Consider the following 24,867-nt stretch of genomic DNA (forward strand, 5'->3'; position numbering starts at 1 on the left):
TGGGGTAGATGAAGGGTAACCAGGTATAAAGTTGACAACTAAAGATAATTGTGGTTTATTTGTTCATATTTGAGTTTTCCTTCAGTAATTGTGTATTTTTAAAGGAACGAGCAGTGTCACAGGAAGCAAAACCTGAGTCTACCCCCTCAGAGAAGAATTTGTTGCTCTCGACCCTAGTCCTAGGTGGCGTGAACAAGATGCATTTTCCTATTCTATTGGGAAAAAATGTCAAATTCTAAGGATGGCTGGGTAGAAAGCACCATGCAAGAGTATATATAATCTTTTCCAGGAAATGATATTGACTCCTGTTGCTAACCTTCATGACGTGATGTAGACGTGGCCATTGGTGGATCAGCTTTGTATAAATTCACGTTAAAGAGGACACCGTGCTTCTTTTCATCAATTTCAACATCACGGTAGGGTGCAGTAACCCCCTTACCCTAATAAAACAAATGAGTGCAGACTCAATGTGGCTATAACCAGTTACAACTCCCAGAAAGCTGTACTATTTGGAAGGAGTAACTCTATGACAATTTATCACCAAACAGCTATGTTGAATTTGGTATGTTGGTACAAATGTTGCGTGACAAAGTATGCTTCGGCTTGAGTGATACAAGGGTCTGCAAGCACTCTAGTCGTAACGGTACTGTAAGAAAACAAGAGTTCTTAGCAGCTGTGAGGCTTGACCACAACACAGTGTCATCGAAGGAGAAGGAAGGAGGCATAGAAAGAAGTTTAGAGGAGGGTTTGTGACACAAGAAGAACCTTGTGCGAAATGACGAAGATGGTGGCTGTTGTTCACTCAGCTCTCAAGTTGGGCCAACGCTCAAATACAGTAAGGAGCAGGTATACTTTATAGTGACTTTCCTTTCTATGCAGACATTTATACATAGGTCAGGCAGAATCCAATCGAACCCCACCATTGTCAAAAATGAGAATATGCACACAATGTCTTTTAGCCATATGTATGGAAACCAGAAGTGACCTGTTTTCCTTTTCACATTATCTTGACATTACAAAATTTACATTGCTACAATCTTGCATCGAGAAAATGTGAGGCCCTAATTTGTCGGTGTGATAAAGATTAAATTCTTTCTACTTTCCAACCCCTCCTCCCCTATTTGAATGTTGTGTAAGAAATGGCCAAAACCTTGCACCAGAGTAACAACATTGATATGGGGGAGAGGGGTGGGGAGGACCAATCATTATACTTTGTGAGTGCATGTCAAATGATGTTCAAGCAGGTTAATTTTTCCCAAGAGTTGGTTACCTCATCAGTACTAAAGAAGATAATTTAGTTTAAAATCTGGGAGGCATTACTGTCCTGGCATGTAAAATGTTTATTTTGATTTTTCATCTGTGGCTTGAAAACTTGCCTCACTAACTTGATCACTAATAATGTCTTGGTCATCAAATTAGAAAATATAAAGCTGTCCATGCGTTGAGCACAGGCTAGCAAAAAGCTTCCAAACAATGAAAAGACCATCTAGTGCTTGATCAAGTGCTTCCTCTTTTGACTTTATTAAGTTTTACATGGCACTTCACATCAGCAAAGTGACATTTCTATGAAATGAAATCTGCAAAATTGTTACTTAAAAAAAAAAGCAGACTAAAAAGAGTTTTTCTTTGTTGTATTGATTGTCTTTCATTGCAGTTACAAGGTTTTATAACCTAATTCAGTTGCCTTTGGTTTGATGCCCTCAAAAGAAAAAGCACCTGTTACAGGAAAATAGTGTTAGTACCTGTGGAGGCAATTAATCTTTGTTAGAAAGTGAAGAGACTGCCAGATGGTTTTTATTTCTTTTATTTGTTATGCCTCAGTACAACATATTACCATCTTTTGTTTGATACATTACGGTCAAACCCTGAAAAATAAAAGCACCTGTTGCTACAAAGTTGTGTTAGAACCTGTGGAGGCAATGAATTGTTGAGTTCTTTATTTGTGCAGTACTTCATTTGCTCTTTGTGTTAATCGTCTTTAAATGACCAGCTTGACAACAAGTTCAGTGTTCAAAAATTTATTTATTTCTGTTTAATAGTTACAAAGCATCCTTGACATTATTTATTATTAAATACTCCACTGCTTTTGAAGATGTTGATGGTAGGGTGCGCACCTATGCTGGAAAAATTTGGGTGCCTGGCAAAACCAAGAATATTTTCAGGGCTTTGCAGGCCATTGTCATTGTCATAGTGAATGGCTGTTGCTTCACATGGTCATAGCGGTATAGTAGTAAAATGATCAAAGTGTCGACGATGAATCGAATAGTGAATCGGTAACACATTGTAGGTGACAGCAACGAGAGATCGAATGAAGTGTGTGTTCGGAATCGGCAGAAAAATACAAATTAAAGTTCCACATACCTCATTCCAGTTTGTAGTGTCTTGCCTCAGACCCATTGACATGGTACAACTTTTGTTCCCAAGGGATAGTGCAGTGTGGTGCACTGCTATCCCCAAGGTCGGGCCTATGCCAGGTTAGAATCCTGGTCTGTTTCAATTCCTGAAACAGTTTTTGAAAAAACAAAAGTTGTGCCATGAAAATTAGCCTTACCTTTTCTGGGTTGCTGTTAGGTAGTAGTCTCCATTTCAGCCTCCTTGATGTTGTTCTGCCAGGACTTCACTTACCCAAAAATGGGAACCAACCAGCCAGTTATTAAGTATTGACAGCTTTTTCAACATGCATTAAATTTTAAAAATCCCCTTTGATGATAAACCCGTTTTTGATTCGAAAGAATTTAATTTTTGGTGAAAGAAAATGCCAAAGGTTTTTCATGTGCCTCGTGCAAGTTGAAGCAGCTATGTATTTTTTAAATTAAATGAAAGTTGTAATATCTATTCTGTCAATATCAATAGGTATTAAAACTATTTGGGTTAATTTAAAGTGATGTCCTTTTATCCTCACCTCTGTTTTAAGTGGTCTTTGCCTCATTGGCAGCTACTCTAACTACTTAACAGGATTCTTTTCAAAAGTAGTATCTTGATTATTCATGTCTTCAGCTGGCTGGTTCCAGTGCAATTCCACAGCTGGGACTGTTGCTGATGCTTGCAATTTGCAGATGTTTAATGTGACTACTAGTAGTGCTGCTGCCTGCCATATGCAATGCAGGGCTTTTTGACAGGAGTTTCTCTTCACAAGGTAAAGCTAACAAAGAGGCAATAGTTATTGTCAATGTCTCAGTGTTACCACTACCATAGTGAAAAAAATCCTCCCATCTCACTCTCATGGAGTGCTAACTATAACTGACTGCCTTTCCTTGTGGTCTTCAGGTGAGATTCATCCTTGTTAGTCAGTCATTCTTACCATGATAATATTTAAAAAAAGCTTAGACTAGGGTGTGTGGATTGTCCCATGAATTCCCTCGGGTAAGCTGTAAATGAGGTGTTTCTTCTTAATGAAGCAATTTAAGAGAAAGAACACAGCTTCATCACAGCTTACCCTAGTGAGTACTTATTTGACACCGAGGGTTTACCTAGATGTAACCTGTCCGCGCAATGCTGAAGTAACCAGTTGCCACATTGCCGTTGTAAATTAAGTTTTGTGTGGGCGAACTGAATTGTCTCAGTGTAAAGTGTAGTTTTTAAAGATCAGGATCACTTGGAAAAATAATTTTGTACAGGCAAGACATAAAGCCACAACAGACATTGCGAGCCTAACCTAGTTGTGTTAAGTTTGACTACAGAGACCACTCCACTTGAAGGAAGTTCCCAAATGAGATCTCCCCACAAAATTGGAATGGCCGGTTATCTTAATCAATGTTAGTGTCTGGTTGAACCTTACGAGATTAAACCTTCACTTGACTCAGCACTGGGTCTGGCAAGTGAAGTGTATCATGTGAAGAAATTCAATTTCAATGCACGCAACTAAGCGGAAGAACTTGTGGAAGATGAAGTCTTGGTTTGTAGAAAAAATGTCAGGAACTCCATTTGTAGATGACCATCCAAGTGACATCCAAGCAAAGTCTCTGGAAAGAGCAACTAAGAAGGGAAGCTTGTGGAAGATGAAGTCTTCATTGGTACGAAAACATTTCAGGAACTCTAATTGTAGATGACCAACAAGGTGACCTGGGATCGAAGTATTGGTAGACAAAGTGCAGTCCTTTAAGCCAAAACAAAAATGAAAAAGCCGAAAAGAGTACTTGACGATACTGAAAAGGCCGATCAAATCCACTCGTGAACCGAATGAGCTGCAAAGGAACCCAAACGTAATGGGAGCCTAAGGGGAGGAGCCATCCCGTACCATGGGTGTCGTTAACTAATCTAACTACAATTATAATTATTTAGTTAAGCGGAACGAAGAAGCCAATTGACTTCTTACCAAATGCATGTGTGTGCAAAGTATGCTTTGTAAGATTCAACCAGAGCTTAATTATTTTAACCCCCCATACCCCAACCCATACAAAAGTCAACTTACTGCAATAATGCATCTTTCATCAAAGTGCTGCAAATGACTTGCCTGGGCTGATCAGAAGCAATACACTGTGTTTTACAGGATACCAAGCTGAGGGTACCGTAAAGTGGATTGGCAGTCTGCAACAGTGGTGGAATCTGTTCTGGGTGGATCGAAACTTAAATCGTTCTGTCTGATGTCCAGTGGGCTATTCATCAGTTGAGTTCCTGGTATTAAAAGCAAAGATAATATAGTTTAATTAACTTGTTCTTGATTAAGATGAGATGATATTGATATTTTCATGTAAGAAATGAAACTAGGAGTTGTATAATAACTTGAAGTACATAAGGTTTTCATTTATGTTGGAACATTTACATTGAGACAAGTGTTCTGAATTGTAGAGCCCATACATTTCTTTTGGATTCAATACCACACATAAAGCTGTGTGTTGAGTCATTATTGTTCAAAGCAGAGTAGCGTGAGATTATGTCTGAAAGCTTTGTCTTTTTTTAGCAAGCAAGTGCAGCATTTATCCCGAGAGTTCAGCCGTTCAAACTGAGCAACAAGGTAAATGTAATTTAAATTTGTTGTGATCGTATTTAAATAAACCGGTTGTCTTCAGCTTGCCCCATATGGTGCTAATTGTTTACTGCACACGGTACTCTTCCTTCAGCCTTACTTCATAACTTTCTGTTACTAATATACACATGTACATAATAATTATTATGAAAATTGTTGTACTTAGTCTTGTCTCATGTCTTTGAGATGTTGTTCGATATGTGGAGCTAATGGCAAGAAATGAGATAATGTCCATTTTAAAATTACAGGAGGCAAAATTCAACCTAAAATCTGCTTTTTCACATAAATGCGATGTGCTTTTCAAATTTTTGGCTTACCTTTTTTGGAGTAATGAAGTTCAGTGGGAAATAGCACTCCAAAAGGGGCAGGGGAGTGCTAACTCCCTGAGGACCATGTTGAGGCTCCTTTGTACCCCATATACACAATTCAGGAACCTCTGTGGGTGTGTCTGTCCTCCGATGAGGCTGGGTATTTCTTCCAGTTGCCATTGGTTAGCATTCTTCTTAAGTAGGGTCGTCCATCCCTTACTGCTTTCCTGTTTAAGGTGTTTCTGGAGGAAGGAGCTCACTATGGCAATGGGTATGACCAAGCCAAGTTTTGCTATTGATAACCAATATGGTGACCCTTTCCTTATCAATACACGAAAGTTTTTCTTTATTTTAGACTTTATCTGGGCAAGAGATGTTTAGGACTCTCCTCCAAAGCCACATTTTACAACTTTCTTGCATTTGGGCATCCTCTTTTCTCGCAGACCACCACTTGGTCCCAAAAATAAAGTGCTGCAGATGATAATCTTGATGTTTCTCAATCTCATTTATTCTCACAGTATCCATCTTGCGACTGTGTAATTAAATTCTGATACAGTTTAGGTTCGTATCTTGACTTCATTGTTTGCCTTCAAAGAAGATTAGAAATTCCTCACCAGGCCTTCCACTGACCCTCTCACCACTTAGCACTCACTTCTTCCATTTGTCTGCAAAGTTCATTTTTCCCATGCATTCCTCTACCATGTACCATATTTACATTGTTCCATTTTGCCTCTCTTTGTTTTGTCTATCATCTGTACTTCTCAGATTGCTTCGATATGCATGTGAAACATGGACAACTTACAGCAGACATGCGATGCAGCTTAACCATTTCTACCTATAACTTGTCTTTGAAAATCGTGAAAATCAGATGGCAAGACAGATCACGAGATACTGAAGTTCTGGAGAAAACTGACATGACTGGCATCAAACAGGTGATCATAAAAGCACAACTCAGACAGGCAGGTCATGTACGAATGTCAGAGGAAAGAATTTCCAAAGCCACATTCTGCTCAAAACTTAAGGGAGGTCACACAAATTGTGCATGCCAAGAGAAAAGGTACAAGACAGTGCAGATTAAAACAAAACCGCAAGAAATGTGATATTGACAAAGAAACTTGGGAGGACCTAGCCAGAGACAGAGTTACCGGTATGTGGAGGGCTCTGATAAGCAAAAGTAGCTTCCACTTTGAAGGCAATAGGATGGCCAAAGCTAACCAAAAAAGGGATTGTCATAGGGAGTGACAACTCAGCCCATCTGGTAATGACTCTCAATATGAATGTCTAACATGTGATGTCAAAGCTTCTATAGGACTCAAATGCCAAATAAGGGTTTACAACAAGTGAAGAACCCAAGGCTTCATAGGCTTATTTCTTACGTCTTATCCAGTATTCTCCTCCCCACTTTTCCAAAGTTCAGTTTTGAGCTAAATCCATGTGTTCTGTAATGAGTTTTGAGTTGCATTCATTTGAAGATATTGATCCATGTCCTCTGCAAAGTTCTTCTTTCTATTTTATTTCCTTGTTTTCCTACTACCACATATTCTTTTCAAACTAAACTTGATGTTTGTCATGACCAGATTATGACCAGAATTGGAATCAGGCCATTAAATTGTGTTCAAACCAGGTGTTACCTGTCATGATGTTGCTGCATTTACACAACTCGACTGGAAACTCTCACCTATCATTACTGCCACCAAGGCTAAAACAACCTGCATTTAAACCATCACTTCTTTCACCAACAACTGCATTGAAATCCCCAAGTCCTCTAACATAGTCGTTCCCTTTTCCACATTTAAATATTTGATCAACATGATTATCCATTTCCTCTACTCTGCCATACAGTTGGTCTGTGGAAGGCATGCATGCGACAACAATCATAATAATTATTTACTGGGTCACCTCTTAGTCTTAATTTGACCGCCGACCAGTTGGTTCAATTGGTTGAGCATCTGACTACTGTGCTGAGGGTTATGGGTGCAACTCTGGCCAGACCAACACTCAGGGTCTTTAAATAACTCAGGAGAAAGTATTGTAATGCAATCTGCAAATGGTTAGTCTTTCAAGTCTTCTCGGATAAGGACAATAAACCAAAGATCCAGTCTCACAACCCTTCAATGTTTATAATCCTGTGGGACATAAAAGAATCCACACACTTGTCACAAAAAGTGGGGCATCTAGCTCCCCGTGTAGTGGTTATGCCTCTTTTCATTTATTTATGGGTTGGGTGAGATCTTACATGGAGTGATAGCGGCTGCCAGTGGCACCGGTACATGTATTTGCCGATGTCCAGTCTCACCCACAGATTGATTAATTGTAAGAAGCACCTTTAAGTATGTGAATATGAAATACGCTATACAAATTCATTCTCGTGACCATTACAGTAACCATAAGGAGTCCATTTTAAGGTTCTCCTGTCTCTACACACTTTACTGGCTTGTTGTCCAGTAGTAGGGCAACACCACTTTCTCTTCTTATACCCCCAGAGTACATTAAACGCACTTCATCGCTAATAGAGTTTCCTTTTTGTCTTTGCAACAAGCTTTGGTAAGACCTGGGATCTCCCTCTCCAGTCTTCCCATTTCATACTTCTCTTGCCTTCACATTGTTCTTACATTCCTAACACCATTTCGAGTCATGGAAGAGGAGGATTTCACATGTTTATCTCCTGCTCGATATGACAGCTTCCCAAAGAAAGATCCTATTAACGTCATCACATGCGATACCCTCTGAAGTATCCATTACAAGACGATTAATACTACAACTCTATAAGCTAGGGAACTAGCGGTAACAACTTTTGGAGGTGGTTTGCCATTGCCTTCATGAACCACAGTGGCTGTCTAACCAGGGCTAGTGGATCCAAGGATACATGCCAGCATCTGGCTGTACAGTGTATACACAGTTGGCCATAGAAGGCCCATCCACCAATACAACTGCCCTTTATGCTGCTCCCCATGTCTTCTCGCGAACCAGACCCTGGTAAGTCCAAGGGGGTACTCCAGCTTTCCTTGCGTGAGCTTCCAGGTTAATAGAGGGATGGAGGGACCTTACATCCCCATTCCAGATGGGCTGTCCATGCAAGGTCTAGCCACTGACTTTTAAGGTTTGTTAAGTATCCTGTCTTCCCATTGGTCAGTTAATTAACCTCTTGTGAGAATTTTTCAGGGAAGCAATTAGCCTACACTAATGAACCCTACATGAAACCACAGCTACAAAGAGATGGGTAGGCTCGATTACCAGCCGCTGTTTCGGGAAATGAGCCAGCTCACTCCCAAAACCTCGGCTGGACGCGTGAGGTGAGCCATTGTTAATCTCCGCCAATCAGAAACTCGCCTGCACAAATCCGTCAGGCATAAATTATATGTTTTGGCTGCGAAGGTATTCTATTACCCGGCCTGTTCGAGGTTTACAGTGCTTTAAGGTAGGAAACATCCAAGATTGCGACAACGAAAAGTGTTCGAGAAGCTGGAGAATGGGAATTGTGTCGTTTTCTACCGCCTGAGTTCGCAAACTTCACTGATTTTCCAGTTGGCGCCAAGGTCAAAATACGGCTTTCAAATCCATTGCTATTGCAATTTTCTCCTCATACTTCGCTAATGTAAGAGCAAGTAAAATTCCTCAAGATCAATTGAAAGTACTGTTGCGTTTATTGCTGGCAAAACGAGGGGGCCGATGAAGGCGACTGAGAGCTAAAGCAGCCGAAGATTTCGTTGATGATTCGCCGGTTGAATTCAAACTGACAGCGATCATTCAACCACAAACTCAAGCTCGTATCATCTGGAAACTTTGCACAGACGTTTTAAGCATTATTATGTAATTTCTGTTTTCTTAAAATCAGTGTTTTGGGGATGTCTAATGCTATTTCCCCGCAACTATTAACTTCGCATAAATTATATTTTTAATTTACGTCACAGACACAATCTATCGGTCACGCGTCCAGCCGTCTCTTCTCGGGGAGGATACCCGAACTCGAGTGAGCGGCGGTAATCGAGCCTAAGAAATGGGTACTTCCAAATAGAAGATAAATTTTCCTCTTAGCAGATCATGAAATGGAAGCTTAATCAAGTTGCACACTGGTTTGGCCATGGGCTGGGTTATGAAGCTCAAGATGTTGTGTGAGGCCAAAGGTAATCCCTGAAAGTAACATACCCTCTGATGATAGCCCTTTTGCAAAGCCCCACTGTGAAGAATGTTTTAGAGAGGACTTATTCAGGTGCTCACCTTAATGAAGTTGCACTCTGGTTTGGCCGTGGGATGGGTTATCAAGCTCCACGCGTTGTGTGAGGGCAAAGACAATTTCCTGATCAATTAGCAACATAATCCCAGGATCATTAAAGGTAACTATGGCACTGCTTAGTTCACGTAAGGAATATTCTCAGCAACTGAAAGTTGTTGTAATTTGCACAAGAGATGGGTTGGGTAGATTTCACCAACATCCTCTTGGATTAACTAAAACATGGTAGAAACAATTTGGGAAAGTACAAACTCAACAAGAGCATGCAAGGTGGAGAGAGAAGAAGGTAGTTGTGGATCCTTGTGGGGTCAAGATGTCCCAAGGAACCTCATCACCATCAACCAAAGGGCAATACCTTTTAATGTTCACAGTGAATGGGAAAGAGAAACAGTCACTTCTTGTGAGTTGGAAAACCAAAATGACAAAAGTTGGTGAAATGTAGTTCAAAAGCAAGTCTTCTTACAACAGGGGGATAAATGCAAGAGTCCTTATTTTTTTCAGGCACATATATAATGACGTTGTGTTTGCAAATATCTTTGGTCAACCTAAAAAAGTTGAGAAGGTGGACCCGGCATGGCGTTGCTTGGAATTACAAAAAGAAATGTTATTGTGGGATAAGTTCCTTGTGACAAAATGGTTTTCAAGACAATGAAAGACCTTTTTGCCTACAAACTCTTGGAGTAGTGCTCATGATCTTTTAACAAGTTGCTCTTTAGTATGTGCTTTATTAAGTGCAGAAATACCGATCAACTAACTTGTTCCATCCACATCATGCATACATGTACTGATTAACGCTTTGCAAGAGCAAATGAAGGGATTGTGGGCTGAAGAGATTTTATATTGCACAGTGCAGCAATAGTATTGATGGAAGCAAAGTTAATTCAGTGATAGAGGGTGCTAGAATGACCTTCCAGTCTATGCACTCAACTCCACAAGGAAAATCCTGTTTGAAATGATTGGCTCAAGCTCAGTCTCCATCTAGATATTGCACAGAATGTGGAAGAGGTTCAATTTCTGGTCAGAGTTCCTCAAAACAGAGTTTCAATCTCAAAATATTGTGTTTACTCTACCAGGGAAATATTGTGAGCAACAATAAGGAAGTCTAACATGAGTACCAGCAAGAGGTGCAAAGATATTGTCATAAAATGCTGCTTAGCCCTTAGAACACAAACTTTTATTGGAGTGGAATTGTTGCATCTCTTGTGATTCCAAAAATGACATCACGGTTAGAGAAACAATAGAGGTCATATTGCTTCCGAATTGAGACTCTGTTTTTCTCCTGGCAAGCAAACAAGTTTAAAAAGTTAGCTATGTTTAATTTGTACATGGTCATGGAATTAACTGTAAATTAAGGCATTTGCAACAGGTAATAATGGGTTTGAATCCCAAGTATTGCTTAAGTCGTCTGTTTTTTAATGTTTCTAAAGTCTATATGGAACTTTAAAAGGGCTTGCTGAATAAAGCCCTCGTTTCCAAACTTCAGTACCCTCATGATGATAGGGACACATCAACAAGTTGTTTCTAGTGTTGCCGTCTGATGTGAGAGGATCCTGGTGAGTACGCTCTAAGTTTTGAAGGTTTAACTTAACAAAATAGTCAATTTTCAAACTCATTTTTCACTTCTTTGAAGCTCAAAAAATTAACTCTCTTGGGTAGTGTCTTCTGCTACTATATCATGTACTCTTAAAGCCAATTCCACTACTGGCTTCAAATAATAATACAAGGAAAAGTACTTTTCTATGGGAAAAAAAAGGAGCTAAAACAAATGGCAGTCATTATACTTACAGACCATCTAGTACTTGATCAAGTGCTTCTTCGTTTGACTGAAGTTACAGCTGCAGTGTTTCCAAGTACACATTTGTATGGAAGTGAACCTTGAAGTAAATAATGAGGTTAATTTTTATAAACAACACCCTGTTTGTAACGACTTACCTTCTTGTTCGAAAAGATCATTATGGCATCTGGTCATGTGTCATTGCTGATTATTCTAAATATGAAATTTCCTGAAACAGAATCACAGTCAGTTTTACATGGCACTTCACATCAGCAAAGTGACATTTCCATGAAGTGAGATCTGCAAAATTGTTACTTTTAAAAAAAGGCAGACTGACAAGAGTTTTTCTTTGTTTTATTGATTGTCTTTAATTGCAGTTACAAGGTTTTATAACTAATTCAGTTGCATTTGGTTTGATACCCTGAAAAGAAAAAGAACCTGTTGAAGGAAAACAGTGTTAGTAGCTGTGGAGGCAAATAATCTTTGTTAGAAAGTGAAGAGACTGCCAGATGGTTTTTATTTCTTTTATTTGTGATACCTCAGTACAACATATTACAGTCTTTTTTGTGATACATTACTGTCAAACCCTGAAAAGTAAAAGCACCTGTTGGCACAAAGTTGTGTTAGAACCTGTGGAGGCAATGAATTGTTGAGTTCTTTATTTGTGCAGTACTTCATTATCTCTTTGTGTTACTTGTCTTTAAATGACCAGATGACAACAAGTTCAGTGTTCAAATGTTTATTTATGTCTTTTTAATAGTTACAAAGCATCCTTGACATTATTTATTATTAAATACTCCACTGCTTTTGAAGATGTTGATGGTAGGGTGCGCACCTATGCTGGAAAAATTTGGGTGCCTGGCAAAACCAAGAATATTTTCAGGGCTTTGCAGGCCATTGTCATTGTCATAGTGAATGGCCGTTGCTTCACATGGTCATAGCTGTATAGTAGTAAAATGTTCGAAGTGTCGACGATGAATCGAATAGTGAATCCAGTAACACAGTATAGGCGACAGCAACGAGAGATCAAATGAAGTGTGTGTTCGGAATCGGCAGAAAATTAAAGTTCCACATACCTCATGCCAGGTTGTAGTGTCTTGCCTCAGACCCATTGACATGGTACAACTTTTGTTCCCAAGGGGTAGTGCAGTTTGGTGCACTGCTATCCCCAAGGTCGGGCCCATGCCAGGTTAGAATCCTGGTCTGTTTCAATTCCTGAAACAGTTTTTGAAAAAACAAAAGTTGTGCCATGAAAATAAGCCTTACCTTTTCTGGGTTGCTGTTAGGTAGTAGTCTCCATTTCAGCCTCCTTGATGTTGTTTTGCCAGGACTTCACTTACCCGAAAATGGGAACCAACCAGCCACTTATTAAGTATTGACAGCTTTTTCAACACGCGTTAAATTTTAAAAATCCCCTTTGATGATAAACCCGTTTTTGATTCGAAAGAATTTAATTTTTAGTGAAAGAAAATGCCAAAGGTTTTTTATGTACCTCGTGCAAGTTGAAGCAGCTGTGTATTTTTTAAATTAAATGAAAGTTGTAATATCTATTCTGTCAATATCAATAGGTATTAAAACTATTTGGGTTAATTTAAAGTGATGTCCTTTTATCCTCACCTCTGTTTTAAGTGGTCTTTGCCTCATTGGCAGCTACTCTAGTTACTTAACAGGATTCTTTTCAAAAGTAGTATCTTGATTATTCATGTCTTCAGCTGGCTGGTTCCAGTGCAATTCCACAGCTGGGACTGTTGCTGATGCTTGCAATTTGCAGATGTTTAATGTGACTACTACTAGTGCTGCTGCCTGCCATATGCAATGCAGGGCTTTTTGACAGGAGTTTCCCTTCACAAGGTAAAGCTAACAAAGAGGCAATAGTTATTGTCAATGTCTCAGTGTTACCACTACCATAGTGAAAAAAATCCTCCCATCTCACTCTCATGGAATGAGAACTATAACTGACTGCCTTTCCTCTTGGTCTTCTGGTCAGATTCATCCTTGTTAGTCAGTCATCCTTACCATGATAATATTTAAAAAAATCTTAGACTAGGGTGTGTGGATTGTCCCATGAATTCCCTCGGGTAACCTGTAAATGAGGTGTCTGTTCTTAATGAAGCAATTTAAGAGAAAGAACACAGGCTCATCACAGCTTACCGTAGTGAGTACTTAGTTGAAATCTACGATTTACCTACAGTGTAACCTATCCCCGCAATGCTGAAGTAAGTAGTTGCCACATTGCCATTGTGAATTAACTTTTGTTTGGCCAAACTGAATTGTCTCAGTCTGAAGTTTAGTTTTTAAAGATCACGATCACTTGGAAAAATCATTTGGTACAGGCAAGACGTAAAGCCACAACAGACATTGCGAGCCTAACCTAGCTGTGTTAAGTTTGACTGCAGAGACCACTCCACTTGAAGGAAGTTCCCAAATGAGAGCTCCCCACAAAATAGGAATGGCCTGTTATCTTAATCAATGTTAGTGTCTGGTTGAACCTTACGAGATTAAACCTTCACTTGACTCAGCACTGGGTCTGGCAAGTGAAGTGTATCATGTGAAGAAATTCAATTTTAATGCACGCAACTAAGCGGGACAACTTGTGGAAGATCAAGTCTTGGTTTGTAGAAAAAATGTCAGGAACTCCATTTGTAGATGAACATCCAAGTGACATCCAAGCAAAGTCTCTGGAAAGAGCAAGTAAGAAGGGAAGCTTGTGGAAGATGAAGTCTTCATTGGTAGAAAAACATTTCAGGAACTCTAATTGCAGGTGACCAACAAGGTGACCTCAGATCGAAGTATTGGAAGAGAAAGTGCAGTCCTTTAAGCCAAAATGAAGATGAAAAAGCCGAAAAGAGTACTTGACGATACCGAAAAGGCCGATCAAATCCACTCGTGAACCGAGAGACCTGCAAAGGAACCCAAACGTAATGGGAGCCTAAGGGGAGGAGCCATCCCGTACCATGGGTGTTAACTAATCTAACTACAATAATTATTTAGTTAAGCCGAATGAAGAAGCCAATTGACTTCTTACCGAATGCATGTGTGTGCAAAGTATGCTTTGTAAGATTCAACCAGAGCTTAATTATTTTAACCCCCCATACCCCAACCCATACAAAAGTCAACTTACTGCAATAATGCATCTTTCATCAAAGTGCTGCAAATGACTTGCCTGGGCTGATCAGAAGCAATATGCTGTGTTTTACAGGATACCAAGCCGAGGGTACCGTAAAGTGGATTGGCCGTCTGCAACAGTGGTGGATCGAAACTCAAATCGTTCTGTCTGATGTCCAGTGGGCTATTCATCAGTTGAGTTCCTGGTAATAAAAGCAAATATAATATAGTTTAATTAACTTGTTCTTAATTAAGATGAGCTGATATTGATATTTTCACGTAAGAAATGAAACTAGGAATTGTATAATAACTTGAAGTACATAAGGTTTTCATTTATGTTTGAACATTTACATTGAGACAAGTGTTCTGAATTGTAGAGCCTATACATTTCTTTTGGATTCAATACCACAAATAAAGCTTTGTCTTGAGTCATTATTGTTCAAAGCAGAGTAGCATGAAACCATGTCTGAAAGCTTTGTCTTTTTTTAGCAAGCAAGTGCAGCATTTATCCCGAGAGTTCAGCCGTTCAAACTGAGCAACAAGGTAAATGTAATTTAAATTTTTTGTGATTGTATTTAAATAAACCTGTTGTCTTCAGCTTGCCCCATATGGTGCTAATTGTTTACTGCACACGGTACTCTTCCTTCAGCCTTACTTCATAACTTTCTGTTACTAATATACACATGTACATAATAATTATTATGAAAAATTGTTGTACTTAGTCTTTTCTCATGTCTTTGAGATGTTGTTCGATATGTGGAGCTAATGGCAAGAAATGAGATAATGTCCATTTTAAAATGGCAGGAGGCAAATTTCAACCTAAAATCTGCTTTTTCACGTAAATGTAATGCACTTTTCAAATTTTCGGCTTACCTTTTTTGGAGTAATGAAGTTCAGTGGGAAATAGCACTCCAAAAGGGGCAGGGGCGTGCTAACTCCCTGAGGACCATGTTGAGGAGGCTCCTTTGTACCCCATATACACAATTCAGGAACCTCTGTGGGTGTGTCTGTCCTCCCATGAGGCTGGGCATTTCTTCCAGTTGCCATTGGTTAGCATTCTTCTTAAGTAGGGTCGTCCATCCCTTACTGCTTTCCTGTTTAAGGTGTTTCTGGAGGAAGGAGCTCACTATGGCAATGGGTATGACCAAGCCAAGTTTTGCTATTGATAACCAATATGGTGACCCTTTCCTTATCAATACACGAAAGTTCTTCTTTATTTTAGACTTTATCTGGGCAAGAGATGTTTAGGACTCTCCTCCAAAGCCACATTTCACAACTTTCTTGCATTTGGGCATCCTCTTTTCTCGCAGACCACCACTTGGTCCCAAAAATAAAGTGCTGCAGATGACAATCTTGATGTTTCTCAATCTCATTTATTCTCACAGTATCCATCTTGCGACTGTGTAATTAAATTCTGATACAGTTTAGGTTCGTATCTTGACTTCATTGTTTGCCTTCAAAGAAGATTAGAAATTCCTCACCAGGCCTTCCACTGACCCTCTCACCACTTAGCACTCACTTCTTCCATTTGTCTGCAAAGTTCACTTTTCCCCCGCATTCCTCTACCATGTACCATATTTACATTGTTCCATTTTGCCTCTCTTTGTTTTGTCTATCATCTGTACTTCTCACATTGCTTCGATATGCATGTGAAACATGGACAACTTACAGCAGACATGCGATGCAGCTTAAACATTTCTACCTATAACTTGTCTTTGAAAATCGTGAAAATCAGATGGTAAGACAGATCACGAGATACTGAAGTTCTGGAGAAAACTGACATGACTGGCATCAAACAGGTGATCATAAAAGCACAACTCAGACAGGCAGGTCATGTACGAATGTCAGAGGAAAGAATTTCCAAACCCACATTCTGCTCAGAACTCAAAGGACGTCACAGAAATCGTGGATGCCAAGAGAAAAGGAACAAGATAGTGCAGATTAAAACAAAACCTCAAGAAATGTGATATTGACAAAGAAACTTGGGAGGACCTAGCCAGAGACAGAGTTACCGGTACGTGGAGGGCTCTGATAAACAAAAGTAGCTTCCACTTTGAAGGCAATAGGATGGCCAAAGCTAACCAAAAAAGGGATTGTCATACGGAGTGACAACTCAGCCCATCTGGTAATGACTCTCAATATGAATGTCTAACATGTGATGTCAAAGCTTCTATAGGACTCAAATGCCAAATAAGGGTTTACAACAAGTGAAGAACCCAAGGCTTCATAGGCTTATTTCTTACGTCTTATCCAGTATTCTCCTCCCCACTTTTCCAAAGTTCAGTTTTGAGCTAAATCCATGTGTTCTGTAATGAGTTTTGAGTTGCATTCATTTGAAGATATTGATCCATGTCCTCTGCAAAGTTCTTCTTTCTATTTTATTTCCTTGTTTTCCTACTACCACATATTCTTTTCAAACTAAACTTGATGTTTGTCATGACCAGATTATGACCAGAATTGGAATCAGGCCATTAAATTGTGTTCAAACCAGGTGTTACCTGTCATGATGTTGCTGCATTTACACAACTCGACTGGAAAGTCTCACCTATCATTACTGCCACCAAGGCTAAAACAACCTGCATTTAAACCATCACTTCTTTCACCAACAACTGTATTGAAATCCCCAAGTCCTCTAACTTAGTTGTTCCCTTTTCCACATTTAAATATTTGATCAACATGATTATCCATTTCCTCTACTCTGCCATACAGTTGGTCTGTGGAAGGCATGCATGCGACAACAATCATAATAATTATTTACTGGGTCACCTCGTAGTCTTAATTTGACTGCCGACCAGTTGGTTCAATTGGTTGAGCATCTGACTACTGTGCTGAGGGTGATGGGTGCAACTCTGGCCAGACCAACACCCAGGGTCTTTAAATAACTCAGGAGAAAGTATTGTAATGCAATCTGCAAATGGTTAGTCCTTCAAGTCTTCTCGGATAAGGACAATAAACCAAAGATCCAGTCTCACAACCCTTCAATGTTTATAATCCTGTGGGACATAAAAGAATCCACACACTTGTCACAAAAAGTGGGGCATCTAGCTCCCCGTGTAGTGGTTAGGCCTCTTTTCATTCATTTATGGGTTGGGTGAGATCTTACATGGAGTGATAGCGGCTGCCAGTGGCACCTGTACATGTATTTGCCGATGTCCAGTCTCACCCACAGATTGATTAATTGTAAGAAGCAGCTTTAAGTATGTGAATATGAATTACGCTATACAAATTCATTCTCGTGACCATTACAGTAACCATATGCATAAGGAGTCCATTTTAAGGTTCTCCTGTCTCTACACACTTTACTGGCTTGTTGTCCAGTAGTAGGGCAACACCACTTTCTCTTCTTATACTCCCAGAGTACATTAAAGACACTTCATCGCTAATAGAGTTTCCTTTTTGTCTTTGCAACAAGCTTTTGTAAGACCTGGGATCTGCCTCTCCAGTCTTCCCATTTCATACTTCTCTTGCCTTCACATTGTTCTTACATTCCTAACACCATTTCGAGTCATGGAAGAGGAGGATTTCACATGTTTATCTCCTGCTCGATATGACAGCTTCCCAAAGAAAGATCCTATTAACGTCATCACATGCGATACCCTCTGAAGTATCCATTACAAGACGATTAATACTACAACTCTATAAGGGAACTAGGAGTAACAACTTTTGGAGGTGGTTTGCCATTGCCTTCATGAACCACAGTGGCTGTCTAACCAGGGCTAGTGGATCCAAGGATACATGCCAGCATCTGGCTGTACAGTGTATACACAGTTGGCCATAGAAGGCCCATCCACCAATACAACTGCCCTTTATGCTGCTCCCCATGTCTTCTCGTGAACCAGACCCTGGTAAGTCCAAGGGGGTACTCCAGCTTTCCTTGCGTGAGCTTCCAGGTTAATAGAGGGATGAAGGGACCTTACATCTCCATTCCAGATGGGCTGTACAGGCAAGGTCTAGCCACTGACTTTTAAGGTTTGTTAAGTATCCTGTCTTCCCATTGGTCAGTTAATTAACCTCTTGTGAGAATTTTTCAGGGAAGCAATTAGCCTACACTAATGAACCCTACATGAAACCACAGCTACAAAGAGATGGGTACTTCCAAATAGAAGATAAATTTTCCTCTTAGCAGATCATGAAATGGAAGCTTAATCAAGTTGCACACTGGTTTGGCCATGGGCTGGGTTATGAAGCTCAAGATGTTGTGTGAGGCCAAAGGTAATCCCTGAAAGTAACATACCCTCTGATGATAGCCCTTTTGCAAAGCCCCACTGTGAAGAATTTTTTAGAGAGGACTTATTCAGGTGCTCACCTTAATGAAGTTGCACTCTGGTTTGGCGGTGGGATGGGTTATCAAGCTCCACACGTTGTGTGAGGGCAAAGACAATTTCCTGATCAATTAGCAACATAATCCCAGGATCATTAAAGGTAACTATGGCACTGCTTAGTTCAGGTAAGGAATGTTCTCAGTAACTGAAGGTTGTTGTAATTTGCACGAGAGATGGGTTGGGTAGATTTCACCAACATCCTCTTGGATTAACTAAAACATGGTAGAAACAATTTGGGAAAGTACAAACTCAACAAGAGCATGCAAGGTGGAGAGAGAAGAAGATGGTTGTGGATCCTTGTGGGGTCAAGATGTCCCAAGGAACCTCATCACCATCAACCAAAGGGCAATACCTTTTAATGTTCACGGTGAATGGGAAAGAGAAACAGTCACTTCTTGTGAGTTGGAAAACCAAAATGGCAAAAGTTGGTGAAATGCAGTTCAAAAGCAAGTCTTGTTACAACAGGAGGATAAATGCAAGAGTCCTCATTTGTTTTCAGGCACATATAATGACGTTGTGTTTGCAAATATCTTTGGTCAACCTAAAAATTTTGAGAAGGTAGACCTGGCATGGCGTTGCTTGGAATTACAAAAAGAAATGTTATTGTGGGATAAGTTCCTTGTGACAAAATGGTTTTCAAGGCAATGAAAGACGTTTTTGCCTACAAACTCTTGGAGTAGTGCTCATGATCTATTAACAAATTGCTCTTTAGTATGTGCTTGAGCAAGTGCAGAAATACCGATCAACTAACTTGTTCCATCCACATCATGCATACATGTACTGATTAACCCTTTGCAAGAGCAAATGAAGGGATTGTGGGCTGTGAAGAGATTTTATATTGCACAGTGCAGCAATAGTATTGATGGAAGCAAAGTTAATTCAGTGATAGAGGGTGCTAGAATGACCTTTCAGTCTACACACTCAACTCCACAAGGAAAATCCTGTTTGAAATGATTGGCTCAAGCTCAGTATCCATCTAGATATTGCACACAATGTGGAAGAGGTTCTTTTTGTGGTCAGAGTTCCTCAAAACAGAGTTTCAATCTCAAAATATTGTGTGTACTCTTCCAGGGAAATCTTCATGTTGTAAGCAACAGTAAGGAAGTCTAACATGAGTACCAGCAAGAGGTGAAAAGATATTGTCATAAAATGCTGCTTAGCCCTGAGAACACAAGAGTTTATTGGAGTGGAATCATTGCATCTCTTGTGATTCCAAAAATGACATCAAGGTTAGAGAAACAATAGAGGTCACATTACTGCACAATTGAGACTCCTGGCAAGTAAACAAGTTTAAAAAGTTAGTTATGTTTAATTTGTACATGTTCATGGAATTAACTGTGAATTAAGGCATTTGCAACAGGTAATAATGGGTTTGAATTCCAAGTATTGCTTAAGTCCTCTCTTTTTTAATGTTTCTAAAGTCTACCGTATATGCAACTTTAAAGGGGCTTGCTGAATAATGATCCACCATGCTTTGTCTATAAGCCCTCGTTTCCAAACTTCAGTACCCTCATGATGATAGGGACGCACCAACAAGTTGTTTCTAGTGTTGCCGTCTGATGTGAGAGGATCCTGGGGAGTACGCTCTAAGTTTTGAAGGTTTAACTTAACAAAATAGTCAATTTTCAAACTCATTTTTCACTTCTTTGAAGCTCAAAACATTAACTCTCTCGGGTAGTGTCTTCTGCTACTATATCATGTACTCTTAAAGCCAATTCCACTACTGGCTTCAAATAATAATACAAAGGAAAGTACTTTTCTATGGGGAAAAAAAAGGAGCTAAAACAAATGGCAGTCATTATACTTACAGACCATCTAGTACTTGATCAAGTGCTTCTTCGTTTGACTGAAGTTACAGCTGCAGTGTTTCCAAGTACACATTTGTATGGAAGTGAACCTTGAAGTAAATAATGAGGTTAATTTTTATAAACAACACCCTGTTTGTAACGACTTACCTTCTACCTTCTTGTTCAAAAAGATCATTATGGCATCTGGTCATGTGTCATTGCTGATTATTCTAAATATGAAATTTCCTGAAACAGAATCACAGTCAGTTTTACATGGCACTTCACATCAGCAAAGTGACATTTCCATGAAGTGAGATCTGCAAAATTGTTACTTTTAAAAAAAGGCAGACTGACAAGAGTTTTTCTTTGTTTTATTGATTGTCTTTAATTGCAGTTACAAGGTTTTATAACTAATTCAGTTGCATTTGGTTTGATACCCTGAAAAGAAAAAGAACCTGTTGAAGGAAAACAGTGTTAGTAGCTGTGGAGGCAAATAATCTTTGTTAGAAAGTGAAGAGACTGCCAGATGGTTTTTATTTCTTTTATTTGTGATACAACATATTACAGTCTTTTGTTTGATACATTGCTGTCAAACCCTGAAAAGTAAAAGCACCTGTTGGCACAAAGTTGTGTTAGAACCTGTGGAGGCAATGAATTGTTGAGTTCTTTATTTGTGCAGTACTTCATTATCTCTTTGTGTTACTCGTCTTTAAATGACCAGCTTGACAACAAGTTCAGTGTTCAAATTTTTATTTATGTCTTTTTAATAGTTACAAAGCATCCTTGACATTATTTATTATTAAATACTCCACTGCTTTTGAAGATGTTGATGGTAGGGTGCGCACCTATGCTGGAAAAATTTGGGTGCCTGGCAAAACCAAGAATATTTTCAGGGCTTTGCAGGCCATTGTCATTGTCATAGTGAATGGCCGTTGCTTCACGTGGTCATAGCGGTATAGTAGTAAAATGATCGAAGTGTCGACGATGAATCGAATAGTGAATCCGGTAACACAGTGTTGGCGACAGAAACGAGAGATCGAATGAAGTGTGTGTTCGGAATCGGCAGAAAAATACAAATTAAAGTTCCACATACCTCATGCCAGGTTGTAGTGTCTTGCCTCAGACCCATTGACATGGTACAACTTTTGTTCCCAAGGGGTAGTGCAGTGTGGTGCACTGCTATCCCCAAGGTCGGGCCTATGCCAGGTTAGAATCCTGGTCTGTTTCAATCCCTGAAACAGTTTTTGAAAAAACAAAAGTTGTGCCATGAAAATAAGCCTTACCTTTTCTGGGTTGCTGTTAGGTAGTAGTCTCCATTTCAGCCTCCTTGATGTTGTTTTGCCAGGACGTCACTTACCCGAAAATGGGAACCAACCAGCCAGTTATTAAGTATTGACAGCTTTTTCAACACGCATTAACTTTGATGATAAACCCATTTTTGAATCGAAAGAATTTAATTTTTGGTGAAAGAAAATGCCAAAGGTTTTTCATGTGCTTGTGCAAGTTGAAGCTGCTGTGTATTTTTTAAATTAAATGAAAGTTGTAATATCTATTCTGTCAATATCAATAGGTATTAAAACTAATTGGGTTAATTTAAAGTGATGTCCTTTTATCCTCACCTCTGTTTTAAGTGGTCTTTGCCTCATTGGCAGCTACTCTAACTACTTAACAGGATTCTTTTCAAAAGTAGTATCTTGATTATTCATGTCTTCAGCTGGCTGGTTCCAGTGCAATTCCACAGCTGGGACTGTTGCTGATGCTTGCCATTTGCAGATGTTTAATGTGAAGACTACTATTGCTGCTGCCTGCCATATGCAATGCAGGGCTTTTTGACAGGAGTTTCCCTTCACAAGGTAAAGCTAACAAAGAGGCAATAGTTATTGTCAATGTCTCAGTGTTACCACTACCATAGTGAAAAAAATCCTCCCATCTCACTCTCATGGAGTGCTAACTATAACTGACTGCCTTTCATCTTCCTCTTCTGGTCAGATTGATCCTTGTTAGTCAGTCATGCTTACCATAAATATATAAAAAAAAAGCTTAGTCTAGGGTGTGTGGATTGTCCCATGAATTCCCTCGGGTAACCTGTAAATGAGGTGTCTCTTCTTAATGAAGCAATTTAAGAGAAAGAACACAGGCTCATCACAGCTTACCCTAGTGAGTACTTAGTTGACACCTATGGTTTACCTACATGTAACCTATCCACGCAATGCTGAAGTATGCAGTTGCCACATTGCCATTGTGAATTAACTTTTGTTTGGCCAAACTGAATTGTCTCAGTGTAAAGTGTAGTTTTTAAAGATCAGGATCACTTGGAAAAATAATTTTGTACAGGCAAGACATAAAGCCACAACAGACATTGCGAGCCTAACCTAGTTGTGTTAAGTTTTACTACAGAGACCACTCAACTTGAAGGAAGTTCCCAAATGAGATCTCCCCACAAAATTGGAATGGCCTGTTATCTTGATCAATGTTAGTGTCTGGTTGAACCTTATGAGATTAAAACTTCACTTGACTCAGCACTGGGTCTGGCAAGTGAAGTGTATCATGTGAAGAAATTCAATTTCAATGTGCGCAACTAAGCGGGAGAACTTGTGGAAGATGAAGCCTTCGTTTGTAGAAAAAATGTCAGGAACTCCATTTGTAGATGACCATCCAAGTGACATCCAAGCAAAGTCTCTGGAAAGAGCAACTAAGAAGGGAAGCTTGTGGAAGATGAAGTCTTCATTGGTAGAAAAACATTTCAGGAACTCTAATTGTAGGTGACCAACAAGGTGACCTCAGATCGAAGTATTGGAAGAGAAAGTGCAGTCCTTTAAGCCAAAACAAAGATGAAAAAGCCGAAAAAAGTACTTGACGATACCGAATAGGCCGATCAAATCCACTCGTGAACCGAATGAGCTGCAAAGGAACCCAAACGTAATGGGAGCCTAAGGGGAGGAGCCATCCCGTACCATGGGTGTCGTTAAATAATCTAACTACAATAATTATTTAGTTAAGCCGAACGAAGAAGCCAATTGACTTCTTACCGAATGCATGTGTGTGCAAAGTATGCTTTGTAAGATTCAACCAGAGCTTAATTATTTTAACCCCCCAAATCCCCACCCACATAATCGTGCACTTACTTGTGGGAAACGACTTCATCAAAGAACTGCTGTTCTGTTTCAGGTTGGGAAGTGAACATCTGTGTTGCAGAAGCTGCATGTTGGGTTTGCTGTTTTCAGGATGTTGAGGAAGGACAAGGATTTACGTAGGATCTGGGCTGGCCTCAAGTGAAGTGGCTCCCTCGTGATGGTTTTGTGTTTGGGACTTATGGTGATAATTGCGTAGCCTGTGTTCAAAGCTGGAGGTCATGCTGTCTTCTTTGCGAGCAACAACCTGAACATAAAAGGTTTTAAATTGTTAAATTCTGTTTTTTGGATTCATTTCTTTGTATCTCACTTAATCTTTGTTTCCGGCCCTTGTCCTTTCATGGAAAAGTTTGAGGAAATTGTTGCTTGTAAGTGGCTGGAATTTGTTGTTGTTGAAGCCAAGCTTAATTGACAAATAAAAGAAGGCAGAATTTAACAAAATATCCATTTCCTTGTTAGATGAAAGGATAAAAGATGGGATACAGCCAACTTAAAGTCTTTTTGGGTATTTTGTTATCATTGTCTTCGATTCAGGCGGTCTGGCTCAAGACAAAATTTGTAACAAACGTGTTTGGAATGCAGTAGGCTTATTTTACAGGTCATATGTCACGTTTTTAACAATAATTGTGAAACAACCCCAGTTTACAAATGTTTTGGCAGAAGGATAGTTTTAATATGTGGTTAAGGTTTTTTCAGTATTTTCTTCCAGTTTTTTTTCCCATCTTTGACCTTCCATTTGTTTCATAACCTTCCTAATCTCATATTTTACTGAGCTGGTGAAAAAACCTTCCCACATATAAGAAACTAATTTTTAAGAACCTGTTTGGCTAAGAATCCCATGTACATGCAAATTCCCCTTTCCACATGAACTTGTTCTAGTTTAACATGTGAGAATGGTTCTTGTTACCACAGCCAGACAGAGTAGTGCAAGCAGAATAATAATATTGTTCTAATATTGCTCTAATATTGCTCTATTACTTTAGAGATAAAAAAGTGCTGAAATGAAGCCAATAAGGAGAATGCAGACCAGATGTGAAATCTGGCTATCTTGGAGAAATGCTTGTCTTTGCATAAGGATTTGTACTTTTTATGTTCTGTGTTTTTTTAATTGTTTATTTTTTCAGTGTACTGTATATCAAGATGCTGCTGCCTTACAGAGTTTTTATTATGAAGGTAAAATTAATGTTGTATTTCAAGTGGCCAAAGATTTCACTTCTTGAAATGGTGAATAAAAAATTTCTCT

General features: G+C 39.4%; 1 long non-coding RNA gene across 4 annotated transcripts; it reads left to right on the top strand.

Moving 5' to 3' along the window:
- The first annotated feature begins 205 nt into the window (after positions 1 to 205).
- On the top strand, positions 206 to 24,867 carry LOC138056751 (uncharacterized). Of its 4 annotated transcripts, none has more exons than XR_011133527.1 (10): positions 206 to 846; positions 2,998 to 3,136; positions 4,490 to 4,617; positions 4,901 to 4,954; positions 12,992 to 13,130; positions 14,479 to 14,590; positions 14,874 to 14,927; positions 19,778 to 19,935; positions 22,208 to 22,346; positions 23,662 to 24,867. It is a non-coding gene; the product is annotated as an uncharacterized lncRNA (long non-coding RNA). The 4 variants fall into 4 exon arrangements; XR_011133528.1 differs by having other exon boundaries at positions 4,490 to 4,605; XR_011133529.1 differs by lacking the exon at positions 19,778 to 19,935.

This window comes from Montipora capricornis, chromosome 7, assembly GCF_036669925.1.
Source record: "Montipora capricornis isolate CH-2021 chromosome 7, ASM3666992v2, whole genome shotgun sequence".
Classification (NCBI taxonomy): domain Eukaryota; kingdom Metazoa; phylum Cnidaria; class Anthozoa; order Scleractinia; family Acroporidae; genus Montipora; species Montipora capricornis.